A 15,336-nucleotide genomic window follows, 5' to 3' on the forward strand; every position below is an offset into this window, starting at 1 on the left:
CCAAGGCAAATTTTAGACATTAAAAAAAATAGCTTCCTTTTTTCACACATGTTTTCCCAGACATAGGAAATTTTGTCGAATCTCTTAAAGAGAGGCAGTGAGAAGCAATTTGAAGACCTTAACTCCCTTATCTAACAATTCATTCATTGAACATTATTATTATTAGGTGCTCACTTAGTGGCTCAGGCAGTAAACAATCTGCCTACAATGCAGGAGACCCAGGTTCAATCCCTAGATCGGGAAGATCCCCTGGAGGAGGGCATGGCAACCCACTCCAGTATTCTTGCCTGGAGAATCCCCACAGAGAGAGGAGCCTGGAGGGCTACAGTCCATGGGGTCGCAAAGACTCAGACATGACTGAGCAGGCATACACAACACACTTCAGTTGAACCAGTTTGCATGCAGGAGGCTAAGGCCTCGTCCAGCTGGCTTATCCACCACACCTCTGTTTAGCTGCTCATGGAGTGGAGTTTGTGACTGATTGATTTAATCGTAGGAGCTATGTTACGGATTAGTAGGAATCCGTGGTGGGTACCTGATTGCTCTCCTTTGGGGGCTTCTTTGAAGTATCAGGACCCCCCTGTAGACCACACCCCAGGTTCTAGCATGCTGTCTGCTCCCCACTTACCTGGAACTCTGAGATGATTCTCTTCACTCACCTGTCGCCCACCAGGCTTCTCAGAGGTTGGCACATGAGTGTCTAAATAAAAAATTTTGGTTCACAAATAGGTGCACACATGAATAAGGGTATGGTTCTGTAGGAACTAAAATTTTAAAGCTGTATTCTCATATGCTCTTAGAATGTACTTATAAGTTTATTTTTCTCTCTTTCATTTTAAAACTGTCATTATTCTGAAGCAAGCGTGGCTTTAATCGAGCTCGTCAGTCTCCAGATTTTCCCATGATCTGACACATACCTAGTGAAATTTCCCCATGATTGAATGTGTTTTTCTGCAGGTGTTCCTGTATCTCTTGTGTGTTTTGCTGTTTAGAAAGTTTTTATACCAGAAACCCACAGACATGAGGGCTTCCCCAGTTTCACCTAAATCTGCGTTATTTGTTAAGATAAGACCAGATGTGCTCAGACAGCTTAAACAGTGTGCGTTTCAGTACCAGGTGTGCCCCTGGTAAACTGCCAGTGCAAGGCAATAACTATGCTGCTCTTGTGAGTTCACTTTCATGAAAATCTACCTCTAGGCAATTTATCTTTATTAATTTGTGATTTTTTTTTTCTTTTAAAAATGGCCAGAGTATTTTGGCCAAGAAATTCAGACAGAAGAGTTGTACATCTGGAAACTTTTTGAAAGCAGATTCATTTATCTTGCAATGAACGAGCATATCTTTTCCTTTTGTATTCCCATTGTTTTTAACGTATATGGTAATTATGATTGTGATACCAATTCACATACATTGTAGAAATTTTGAAAAACTGAGTATAAAGAAAAGTTAATGTCAATTGTAACCCCATTTTCATTAACATCTTTTTGGCACCACCTTTTTTCCTAAGCCTTTAAAATTATCTCTATTAAAATTTCCCCTCAGCATTCCTTCTAGTCAAATGACCAATGTCATTTTGGAGAAAGTTAAAAAGCATTTATTAAAGTTAAATCCAGGTGCAATAAAATTTTTTCATTTCCTGTGTGTATTAAGACATTTCTTTTTTCCTTTGCACTCTGTGGCAGACTATCTGATATTGCTTCAAATTTTCAAGGTTAAATTATTAGAATCATGCAGTGAATGACAACTTTAAGGTTTCCATTGTCTATCTGTGCCTTAGAAAAGATGTAGAGTTACTGTCTTAATAAAATTTTTGGCTTTATTTTCATCTTCATAGAATCTTGGTTCTCACCAAGGTGTCCAACCCAACCCAACTCCATTGTTTCTTAAGTCAAATAATTCTTTATTTAGCTGTCAACACTACATGGCATTGCATAATGGAAATTTGCTAAGAGAGTAGAATTCAAATGTTCTCATCTAAAAAAGAAGATATATATGGGAGATGATGGCTGTGTTAATTAACTAGATGGGGAGTACTTTCACAATGTATACATATATCAGATCCCTACGATATATACTTTAAATATCTTATAATTTTATAAGTCGGTTATACCTCAGTAGAGTCAAAATTTGAAAAACCCCACGAAATGGGCACCTTTCAAATACTTGCTTAAATACTGTTTTCTAGCTCTGTTTCCAGTATTCATCAAAAATCTTGATTACAACAATGACCCAGCCCATCTTATACACCAAATATGAATCATTTAGCTGGATGTCTCCTTTTCTGTGTCTGCTGCTAAGAACTTAGCACAGAATACAGGAACTAAAAAAGAGGGCATGACATGAAAAACATGGGCAGGACAGGGTGGTTTAATGGATATGAGCCATCAAAGGCAAGTCAGGGGACTGCTGTCTCAGGATGTGAATTTTTGAAAGAGGAGTTGGGTTCTACTCCCTTTGACTGTGGGGACACTGACTTCTGCCCACTTTCACGGATCTGGGCCCCTCCTCCACCTCCTACCACACTCATCACAGTGGCAGCAGATTCATTCCTTCTCTGCAATTCCATGTTCTTTTTAACAGCACTTGATACATAGCAGTGTTTTACCCCTTTATTTTTGTAATTCATGAGATTTCCTCTCTAATTAGATTAAAGATTCCTCTGGCCAAGAACAGTGCTTAGTTTTTTGTTGTAAACATAAGACCTGGAACTAGGTGCTTGGAAAAGATATTTTGAATGGATAAACACAGAAAAATACAGCATCTCAGTTGCTCACCTGCCCAAGTCCAGGTGTGGAGGAGACTCATATATTAATAGAAACAAACATCCTAGCTTAACACCAGTAGGAACAGAGGTCTCACTGTCAGCAGAGACTGAAATCTGGTGTCAGGTAGACCCACCTGACACCAGATTTAATAATATGATCTTGGATGAGTTATTTAACCTCTCTGGGCTTCTGAGCTGGTTAAAATCTCTCCAACTTTCTTTTAAATGAAGATAAAAATTGCCATATCTCTGTAAAGATAGCCTTCATTTTGCTCTGTAGTATTTTACATTTTTCCAAATTGCCATCCCAGGCATAAAAATGTGAGTAGATTTGAGTACTTAAGTGGACATTGAGAACAACACTAGAACAGCAGCAATTTCAGAAGATATATAATCATCCAAAATTGTTGACACTGGAGAGGAAAAACAGGGACACTTATTTTTCATCATGACACTAAGGGGCCATCAAAACATGTACCAATCTTCTTGAGGAATAGAGGAAACATAGTCGGTGCTATGACCATCTGAGTTGCCAAATTTGAACGTAATCGAATTTGCAGTGAACTCTGAGTGGTTGTCATGAAAATCTATGACTGAAACAGCTCCGTATCTACGTCCAAAGACAGCTCTTTACCAAAAGTAGGAAATGGAGTTGCATTATTCCAAGCTGACTGCCTTCCCTCAATAGAATGTAATAATGGACACAGAAAGTGTGAAATGCTTGCCTTTGAAACATAACTTTCGGATTAGAGGCTTACTTTCTTATCACGTAGGCTAGAAACCATTTAAAGCCCATAGTATTTAAAGACCTATTTATATTCATAATCGTCAGTACTTTAAAATTTTTGATAGGGACTTTCATTTCTAAAGAGAAGAGTTCATATATGAAGACCATCACATACTTTGTCAATGTAGTTTTCATAGAGATTTAGAGACAAGTCAGGAGAATCTTCCTATTTCTCATTCTTGCCTTGGAGTCTGCTCAATGTTTCCTCTTGCTGCTGCATGGGCAATTCTGGGATGAAACATTGAAATATAAGAAAATCGGGATTAATTTTAGCTTTGTATGTAATATATGCAAAAATAGCATTGTTTAATGACCTTGGTTAGGGACCATGGACCGGATTCTTTCCAATGCTGTCATTAATGCCTTATTTTAAATTAAGTTCTTTAAATTCACTGGAGTGCAGCTAGTAACACTCCAGCTTTCCACATTCCTCCCAAGAGAGACCCGGGAAAGGCTAGACTCTGTCTCCTGAGATTTTTCAGAACTCTAGTTATTGTATATTTTTTTCAGTGGCTCAACTCTCAGAAGATTTCCAAAGTATTTTGCAATATCTTACCTTTTAGGCTGTGGCATATACAAAATTTTGGTGGTGCTCCATTGCCTAGGAGAAGAACACTAAACCCAAAGGGCCCTTGAGTCTGAGGTCACCACTCTTCCCTGTCTTGCCTAAGCTTCACTCCACATCTTCTCTCCCTTTAAAGTGAATCCACCCCATGGTCTTGCTGCCAAGTTCCTGAGCATCTGTTTTCTCTGCTTAGAAACTCGTTCCTCCTCTGCCCTGTGAAAATCCTGTGTGCCCCAGCTCCTGGTCCTCTTCTCAACAGGGAAGTCGCTCATCTTGCTCTGCGCACCCCCACCCCCTGCCAGAGCTTCGGACACACCTGCATCAGAGCACCTATATGTTGCATTTGAATTATTTATCATTACTTCACCTTCACACACCAGAGGCAGAAGCCATGTCTTAGTCATGCTTTGAAGTCTAACAACTTCTTCAGAATTGCTGTGTTGTAGGTGATTGATAGGGCTTCCCGGGTCACTCAGTCACTGAGTGACTCAGTAGTTAAAGACTCTGCCTGTCAGTGCAGGAGATGCAGTTTCGATCCCTGGATCAGGAAGATTCCATGGAGAAGGAAATGGCAACCCACTTCAGTATTCTTGCCTGGAGAATTCCATGGACAGAGGAGCCTGGCGGGTACTGTCCACGGGGGTCACAAAGAGTTGGACATGACTGAGCATGCACACAGCAGAACAGGTCATTGATAAATGTTTATTTAACTCATTAAATTTTCATACAGGCTTTTCTCAAGGTTTTACAAATTTAACTGCCAATAGTCCTTCCTGAATCCCCATCTTCCAGAGTACACATATAGTTTTCAGTCACTATGCAAAGGCTTTACCTGTATTAATATTATACCACTTAATTCTCAAAGTGCCATATTAAGTGAGGTACTATGATTTTTTCTAATACAATTCTATCAGTTTTATAATTATAGGTTTATTTGCATGTATCTTTTAAATAGCATCTCAAAATGTTTTACTCCACTGTCAAGTCAAGGTTTCACCAAATTATTCTCTGATATATGTGTATATACTATGCTGTATTATTTTTATTTTTTCCCCATCTGTTTGCCATGAAGTAATGGGACCAGATGCCATGGTCTTTGCTTTTTGAATGTTGAATTTTAAGCCAGTTTTTTTCACTCTCTTCTTTAACCCTCATTACAACAGACTGGTTCCAAATAGGAAAAGGAGTACGTCAAGGCTGTATATTGTCACCCTGCTTATTTAACTTATATGCAGAGTGCATCATGAGAAACACTGGGCTGGAAGAAGCACAAGCTGGAATCAAGATTGCCAGGAGAAATATCAATAACCTCAGATATGCAGATGACACCACCCTTATGGCAGAAAGTGAAGAGGAACTAAAGAGCCTCTTGATGAAAGTGAAAGTGGAGAGTGAAAAAGTTGGCTTCAAGCTCAACATTTAGAAAACGAAGATCATGGCATCTAGTCCCATCACTTCATGGGAAATAGATGGGGAAAGAGTGGAAACAGTGTCAGACTTTATTTTTTGGGCTCCAAAATCACTGCAGATGGTGATTGCAGCTGTGAAATTAAAAGACGCTTACTCCTTGGAAGGAAAGTTATGACCAACCTAGATAGCATATTCAAAAGCAGAGACATTACTTTGCCAACAAAGGTCCATCTAGTCAAGGCTATGGTTTTTCCAGTAGTTATGTATGGATGTGAGAGTTGGACTGTGAAGAAAGCTGAGGGCTGAAGAATTGATGCTTTTGAACTGTGGTGTTGGAGAAGACTCTTGAGAGTCCCTTGGACTTCAAGGAGATCCAACCAGTCCATTCTAAAGGAGATCAGTCCTGGGTGTTCATTGGAAGGAATGATTCTAAAGCTGAAACTCCAATACTTTGGCCACCTCATGCGAAGAGTTGACTCATTGGAAAAGATTCTGATACTGGGAGGGATTGGGGGCAGGAGGAGAGGGAGACGACAGAGGATGAGATGGCTGGATGGCATCACCGACTTGATGGACATGAGTTTGAATGAACTCTGGGAGTTGGTGATGGACAGGGAGGTCTGGTGTGCTGCAATTCATGGGGTCACAAAGAGTTGGACACAACTGAGTGACTGAACTGAACTGAACTGAAGAGGCTCTTTAGTTCCTTTTCACTTTCTGCCATTAGAGTAGTATTATTTGCATATCTGAAGTAGTTGATATTTCTCCCAGCAGTATTGATTCCACCTTGTGATTCATCCAGCCTGGCATTTTGCATGATGTACTCTGCATGTAGGTTAGATAAGCAGGGTGACAATATACAGCCTTGACGTACTCCTTTCCCAGTTTTGAACCAGTCCATTGTTCCATGCCCAGTTCTAACTGTTGCTTACTGACCTGCATACAGATTTCTCAGAAGGCAGGTCAGGTGGTCTGGTATTCCCATCTCTTTAAGGATTTTCCATAGTTTGTTGTGATGCACACAGTCAAAGGTTTAGCACAGTCAGTGAAGCAGAAGTCAATGTTTTTCTGGAATTCCCTTGCTTTCTCCATGATTCTGTGAATGTTGTCAGTTTGATCTCTGGTTATTCTGCCCACAGTCAGATCCAAATATAAAACTTATCCAAAAATAAAATTTCTATTCCATAGATTCTTCAATGTTCACTGTATGTCTTTATTGACATTTAAAATAATTTCATAGACACATAGCCACATTGATTTTCATGACCACAGTAGAAATGTCACCATAAAAAGTCAGAGCACTGGTTTGTTAGCTTTGCTCTTACCCCAAGTTTGCTCATACCTAGGTTTAGTCCTGGAATTTGTGTCTAATAAATTCTAGAAATGAAATATGATCAGCTCAGCCTAGGGATGCTGGCTCAAGATAGCTGTGCTATAAACTACTGGGGCTATTTTTCAAAGTAGAATGATAATTTAAGAATATGTATAATATTATATAATCACAGTAGGAAACATATATATACACTGGAAGGAAAAGTTCTATATTTCTGAAGAGTAGGGGCTAAACTTAAAATGTCTGCAATGTATGACAACTTTTAAAAGATTACACCATAAATAAGTGATTCAGAATAAAGCTTGTGATGTGTTTCTCATGTTCTCCTTCAGTCTAAGATCTTAAAAGCTGAAGGAAGAATTCCAGAACCAACAAAGCATTCAGAGTGATAACATGCTATTTCAGTTTTCTGGTTGACACTTTTCCTCCAATTTTCCAAATCTCTGTGTTCAGAAGGATGCCAATTTATTCTAAATTGATTTACTCCTAGATCTTTTTCTGTGCTCCTGGGTTCTCACAGTTGGTGCTTCAAGACAATAGGAAATTTTGAAAATAGAAAAATAGTTATTCTCTCAGCTCAGGTCTCTTCATATAAAGTCATCTTGTATCTTCTTGTGGTGGGGAGTGATGTTAACACTGACTTGTCCTTGGGGCTTAAGCTGTTTGGACCTGCTCTGGGTGAGGACATTTCAAACTTTTATCATTATAGAACCTTAGTAAATGGGGCTGGGGGATGATTTGTTTAGTCCTGTTCGGTGAGGTGATAAATTTCTCTTCCCTGGTAACAAATTTCCTCCTCTTGAGAGGGAAGGAAATTATTTGAAACATGGTCTTATATGTCTGTCTCCTCCTAGACTGTGACTCCCTTGAGGGCAAAGATGGCATGTCTTTCTGTTTTCCGTCTCTGACATCTAGCACAGAGCATGCCGTGAAATTGACACTCGATGCATTTTATTGATCAAATTAATGCAGTAGAATAAGATGGCACCAACACATTGCACAATCTGTTCTTCCTTCTGAATACTTCCTCTGATAACTCCATCTTTGTAGACACTCCAAGAAAACAAGCAAACAAGCAATAAGCCAGGACCAGTGCCATGGGCAAAACCCTGGAGTCATCCTTGGACCTTCTGTCTCTCTTATCCACATCCCATCTATCAGCAAACCTAACTGGTTCCCCCTGCACCCCAGCTGACCACCCCTTCTTTCCATCTCTCCTGCTACCACAAAGCTTCTAGTCCTCCTTTGCTGGGATGATTAAAATCCCTTCCTAAGGGGTCTGTTTTGCCTGGTCGCCCTGAGCCTATGCACAACCCTGCAGCCTGCATGAACCTTTAACATCTTGAGCCAGAACACACCGTTCCTGTGCTTGAGTCATGCCCATGATTCCACCATGTTCAGCATGAAAGCCAGCATTTCAACAGGGCTCTGTGAGCCTGGGCATCTCACCCCTGCCTTGCTTCCCTGGTTTGCTCTACTGTAGCCACACCACCTGGTTGTTGAATTCGATGGACATTTCAGTCTTTGTTATTGTTGTTTAGTCACTAAGTTGTGTCTGACTCTTTGCAACCCCATGGACTGCAGCATGCCAGGCCTCCCTGTCCCTCACTATCTCCTAGAGTTTGCCCAAGTTCCTGTCCATTGAATCTGTGATGCCATCCAACCATGTCATCCTCTGTCACCCTCTTCTCCTTCTGCTTTCAATCTTTTAGTTTTCATCTGATGCAAATGGGAATAACCATTTGAAATTACCACCTTAAAATTAACAAGAAATATGAGATCAAGGAGGAACTATTTCCAAGGAGGAGCCATCATTTTTCTCTGAGAAACAGCCCCCTGAATGGGACATGTACAGGTGTGGTAGCCGCCTGCCCTTCATCACTGGGTCATGAACATTTAAGTGTTTGTCCAACATCTGAATAGAGTCTACCGTTACTTCTGAGTCTTCTTCTCCTTCTCAGACGTGTACAGTTATGATTTATGGAGCCCATTTCTTTTTCCTGCTCATGAAACATCATGCATGTGACTCTCATCGGGCTTTTGAGGCAAGCATGGCCAAGGATAGGCAAGTAACCTGTGGTTTCTATAAGAAAGACAGGTTCCCTGGACCACTGTAGTGCGAGAAGGCTTTCAGAATTCCCCCTTTCAGTTGGACATGACAAATACCTGAATGGACTCTGGGACTGAGAAGTAGAGCAGCATTTAAAAACAGACTTCAGACTCTGGAACCAGACTGCCTGGGTAGGGCTAAGTCACTCAGCGATCTGTGCCTCAGTTTCCTAGTCTGAAAAATGGACCTAATAGTTGGCTCTTACTTGTGTTAAAGAGACCATCTATGTTTTAAAGCTTTTAGAAAACAGCTTGGTATCTAATAAGCACTCAATAACCTTCAGCTAGTATTAGTATTGGAATTAAAATCAGAAGTAAAATTAAGATGAAAATAACATCAGTATCACTACTCATGTTATTCCTGGAATGGCTGAAGGGAGGTTCTAGAAATGACAGTAAAGATGAGTAAGGGCAGAGTAGATGACAACTCTTTATGTAGAGAGTACACTATAGAGACAAGTCATGTATACCTGCCTTTAAGTTGCAAATAGATGTTTTACAGACATTGCCTGTCTTCATGATCAAGAAATTCCAATACTTTGAAATACAAAATCTCAAATATAAACCTCCAGTGTCTCTTGGGTGCTGTTCATGCACGACTCTAGTGAGTAACTTACCAGCTGACATTTAGGATAGAAAATTAACAGTTTTAAAGGCTGACAGAAAGTCATTTCTATTCTATATAGTTTCTGAAGGAACCGAGGTTATGAGTAACCCTTTTAAAAATGATGTTCCCATAAATTATACTAAGTTGTTAGTCTTCTGTTATGTAAGGCATTGCTCTTCATGCAAATATGAATGCAAATTTTCCATTAAATAATGGTGTGGGAAAGTCTTATTCATGACTCACTTTCCTCATCTACAGAACAAGGGACTGTAGTTACTAATTGGATGATCTCTTTGGTCCTTTGCAGGGCAGTTATTGTCTCTGTGGCTCTGGGTGTGAAGCAATTACAAAGACATGTCTTCAAGTTACTCCTGAGTTATTGTTGCTAGAGCCGTCATCATGCGATGCAGAAAAAATCATGGCTCGGCACAATGGAGGCTAGCTGTTGGTTTTCACCTTAAATTCTAAGTAGATAGTGACTTTTCTCTCAAACAGAATTTAAAATGACCCTGATATTGTCATAGTCACAGGACACTGATTGTGCTGGAGAGAGCAAAGAGAACGAAAACGACAGAATGGTTTACACTGGAGAAGAAGAAAGTACCAGTCAACTGAACCATTATCCATGATTGTTTTCCAGCAAGGTGATGGTTTGAACACAAACCTAATTATTTCCTGATTCCCACTGCAATGATAAGAATAAAGAAACACTTAAGGGGATCAATGCAGAAGAAAAAACTAATTTCACATCAGACAGAAAAACTCACCTGTTAATCAAAGAACTACAGAAGAATCCTACAAATCTATTTAAACAAAACTACAATCACTTGAAAATTAGAATAACATTCTCCAAAATAACTGTTTGGTAGAGAGGAAATTACTATAGTTATTGGTAATTTAGATGACTAAATGAGAATACTGCACAAAAAACTTATGGGATATTTCATGTTCATGGATTTAAGGATTTAATATTGTTAAAATGGCCATACTACCCAAAGCTATCTACAGATACAATAGAATTGCTATCAAAATCCCAATGACATTTTTTCTTAGAAATAGAACAAGCAATCCTAAATTTCTATGGAACCATAAAAGACCTTGAATAGCCAAAGCAATCTTGAGAAAGAAGAACAAAGCTGGAGGCATCATGCCCCCTGATTTCAAACTATATTACAAAGATAGAGCAATCAGAACAGTGTAGTATTGGCATAAAAATGGCATGTATCAGTGGAATATAACAGAGAGCCCGGAAATAAACCCAGGCATGTATGGTCAATTAATTTACAACAAAATAGTCAAGAATATACAATGGGGAAATAAGTTTGTTCCATAAGTGGTGTTGGGAAAACTGGAAATTAAAACACAATATCAAGAGAAATAAAATATATAAATAGAGCCAAATGGAACATCAAGAGCTGAAAACAGAGCAACTGCAGTGACGATTTAACTGGATGGGATAAACAGCAGATTACATGACTTCAGATGAAAACCTCATAAACTTGAAGACATAGAAATAGAAATAATCCAAATAGAGGCAAAGAAAAGAGACAGAAAAAAATCTTTCTCAAACCCAGAGACTCAGTAAGCCATGGGACACTGGGAAGCAATGTAATATATGTGTAATTGGAGGCCCAAAAAGCAGGGGCAGAAAAAAGTTTGAGGAAATAATGGCCAAGATATTTTCCAAATCTAATAACACTAAATCTGCAGATCCAAGAGACTTAAGATGTACTCAGCTGTATAAACAAAAAGATCACACTGTCACATACCATATGAGGCTGCTGAAAACCAGCCACAGAAAGATCTTCATACAGCCAGAGGGAAAAGACATCTTACATCAAGAGGAACAAAGCTAAGAATAACAACAAACACCCTGTGAGACACTGTACTAGCTTAGAGACGACCAAACATCGGGAAAATGCTAAAAGAAAAAAGCCGAACTCAAATTTTACGCTCAGTGAAAATACTTTTCATGAATGAAGGTGACATACAGACTTTCTTGTACAATCAAAAGTTGAGAGAATCATTGCCTGAACACCTGCACTGCAGGAAATGTTGAAGAAGTTTCTTTAGTTCGAAAGAAAATAAGACCATGAATTTGCACCCCGTGTTTATGGCCACAACCTATTTTCAATGCAGGTGATGTTTCGTTTACTATTTTTGACTCCTTTTTGTTCGTTTTGGTGATTTGTTCAGGAAGGAGAGTAAAATAAATGTGTACTACTTTCCTTTTTTCCAACAAAAGTGAAAATTTTTCTTTTAAAACTTAGAATAACGGATTTTAGTTAATTGCTCCTAATATTTAACAAGACAATTTGATTTCATTGCATTTTTAAACAACATTAGACATTTTATGTGGATTCAGTGGCTGAAAACAAATATAAAATGATTATGCAGAACCATTATGCCAAGACAAGAAGATATCGCCTGAACTCATATTTTCATGTCATGTTCTGCCTAAATTTGGATTCTCATCGTATGCTTGTCCTCTCGGTGTGATCTGAGCCTCGTGCTGTGGTCTGAAGTCCGCCTGAATGTTGAAGTTCTAAATACCTTCTCAGAGGACATTCTAGGATTGCAACCTTCAAGCAACTGTAAAGTCACATTTCTTGAATTTTAGGTTACTCATATCAATATGTTCTTTTAAAGAAGGAGGAGGAGGAGGGAGCCCTACTAATATCTTTGTCACTTCTTGCCCAGAGATGCTTTTTTATATATTTAGAGTTACCTTGAATATAAACCCTGGGCAGTCCTTTAGATAAATATGTTTAAACATAATTTTTGAGTGTCTCCTGGATTCAGATCTATAGACAGAACAGACTGAAGAGTTATGCTGATGAACTGACCCTCTTGAAATAAGATTCTTGAAATAAAATTGCCATCTGGTTATCTCCTTTACTAAGGTGACAATTTAGATATTATTTTTAAAATCAGGAGAACAGAACAAACGTGCTTATGTGAATTTTTGCTTGAGAATTTTTAAATGTTCTCGCTCTCAAATAAAATTGAATTCTTTCTGGCTGGAAATGTTTGTTGTTCACTACATATGTAGGTCTGTGACGCTGTGGGATGTCAGCCATATTTTTAATGCTGTAGATGCAGCGCGCTGTGGAGGTGCCTGTGGCCTGGCAGTAAGATGCACAACTCCAGATGCGACCTGTTGACATTCTTCCCGGATGCACTCAGTTGGAGAACGCCTCCTGATTTCACCTGAGTGAGATGCCGACAGTCTTAATTTAGGGTCATTAGAGAAGACGGCAGCAGGTGTTCTATTCCTATCAGCCTGACGAGTTCTTCATGAATAATGTTGGTTGATTTTTTCCCAATGGTGAGTCAACTTCGTGTGTCTAGAATACGTTCAGCTGGCTCACTCATGTTACCCCCACCTTTATACATGACTGGATTTAGCTTGTGAATATTTTAAGAGTTTTGCACCTATGTTCATACAAGAGATGGCCTAATTTAGATAAATGAGTCCTTGAGTCATTGACTAATGCACACTGTTGTCTTCCTTTTAAGGTAAGCTTTGCTGGTCAGGTGCTCACCCGAGAACTTTATCTGCACCATCTCACTTAGGCATGCATGCATGTTAAGTTGCTCCAGTCGTGTCCAACTCTTTGCGACCCCATGGATTGTAGCCCGCCAGGCTTCTTTGTCCATGGGATTCTCCAGCAAAGAATCCTGGAATGGGTGGCCATTGCCTCCTCCAGGGGATCTTCCAGACCCAGGGATCAAACCCTCATCTCTTACAACTCCTGCACTGGCAGGTGGATTCTTTATCACTAGCACCATCTCACTTAATCTTTTAATAAAACAATGAGAGCCCTGGTTTGCTGAAGAGCAAACAGAGAGGTGAAGTAACTCCAACAAGAGCCAAGCTGGATGGAAGAGGAGGCCAGAGTCCACCCCAGAATGTGTCCCAGTGCTCATTCCCCCTCCCTGCCTGAGGCTCCTTGCTGTGGGCTTGGACCGCTGCTCTTTCTACTCTGTTGAACTGACTCCTTGGCTCGTGTAGTTCCCATTTTTCTCCATTTCTAATAAATGCCTTCACCATCAAATTTTCCTTGATTGATGCTTTGTCCAAATTCTGTGTTTTGATATATGGTGTTCTATTCTCACTCATTTCTGAATAGCCTTTAATTTTAATTTTGAGTTTCTTTTTATCTTGAGTCATTTAGAAGAGCGATTCAACATTTCTCAGTAGGAAGTTTCTTTGGGGATAGGCTTTAGTTGTTTACCGTCTGGTTTTGTGACCCTTTAATCAGAACTTGGGCTGTGTGATTTCTGCTTTGGGACTTCTAAAGGCATTTTTTGGTAACCTCATATCTGGCTTATTATTGCAACTGTTATATGATGTTTGAAAAGAGCGTTTAGTTGCAATTTGTTTGGTACACAATTCTCTCTGTCTATATATATGATATATGTATATCATACCAAGTTGGATGTTTGTGATATTCAGATTCTTCATATTGTTATTTTTTTTACAATGACTTAGCTGTTTTCTGAGACAGATTTTTTCCTCCCTAATTCTAGTCTTCTCAGTTTCTTTGTATTTTTTGAAAGTATTTCCTTTCTGTATTTCAATGTGATGCTGTTCAGTCCTTGAGTTTTTTTGACTTTTGAATGCAGGTGCCTTTGTCAACATAAAGCATTTGCCTTCATCACACTCAATGTTTGAGTCCTGTATTCAGTTTTGTCAAATATATATTTCTCTAAGCCATTTTTCATGTTTTTAGCAGTTACATGGCCTGTCTTTGCCCATCTCTTCCTTTTCAGATTTCCAAGTCATAAACACATCTGCTAAGAGAGCAGATCTTAAAAGTGTTTAATCACAAGAAAAAAAATTAACTGTTCACGATGACAGATGTTAACTAGACTTACCTGGGTGGTCATTCACAACATAACAAATAGCAAATTATGTCATACATCTGAAACTAGTATATCATTATGTGTCAATTATACCTCAGTAAAAAAATATGATTGCATCCTGCTTCAGCATACTCTGTTCCATTATTTTAAAAAATATTCTACTTAAATCTTTTGCTTTTATTTTTATAATATTTCTAGACTTTTTAAAAGTTTTTCATATTTTAAACTTCAAATAATCTAGAAGTTAATTTTGAATATGATATGTAATACGTGGCCAACATTTTCCCCAGATAAGTGGTCATTTCTGGCAACATAATGAGATTTATGTGTTTTTGCACATATATATAAAGTGGAGGACAGAGGAGCCTGGCGTGTTGCAGCCCATGCGGTCGTAAAGAGTCAGACTCGACTTAGTGACTGAACAACACTATTTTTCACTTATTCTTTATGCTAAAGCAGACCCTGCAAATTTATTTTGTAACAATTTCATATGATCATCACGTTGTCTGTTATTATATATTCATTGCTTTTTAAAATGACCAAAAGTGATATATGTTACTTATTTTTAACACATTAAATAATGGTTTATTCAAAAGCACATGCTGGAATCACATAGATCTGGGTTTGGATTTTAACTCTACCTCTGCCTACCTATGCAATTTCTGTGGGTTATTTAACCTGTCTCTACTCAGTGTATTCACTTGTGGAAATGTTTTAAATGAATATTTGTCTTGAAGGTTTGCAGTGACATTTACAGGAAAGAAGTAGATACAACACTTAGCACAGAGCTTGGGTTTTATTTATCAGTAGATATGACATCATAATTTTTTATTTCTGGATTTTTGAATTTATTTTCTTATTTATTTTATTGAAGTATAGTTGATTTACAATG

Source organism: Bos indicus x Bos taurus, chromosome 12 (genome assembly GCF_003369695.1).
Source record: "Bos indicus x Bos taurus breed Angus x Brahman F1 hybrid chromosome 12, Bos_hybrid_MaternalHap_v2.0, whole genome shotgun sequence".
Taxonomy (NCBI): Eukaryota; Metazoa; Chordata; class Mammalia; order Artiodactyla; family Bovidae; genus Bos; species Bos indicus x Bos taurus.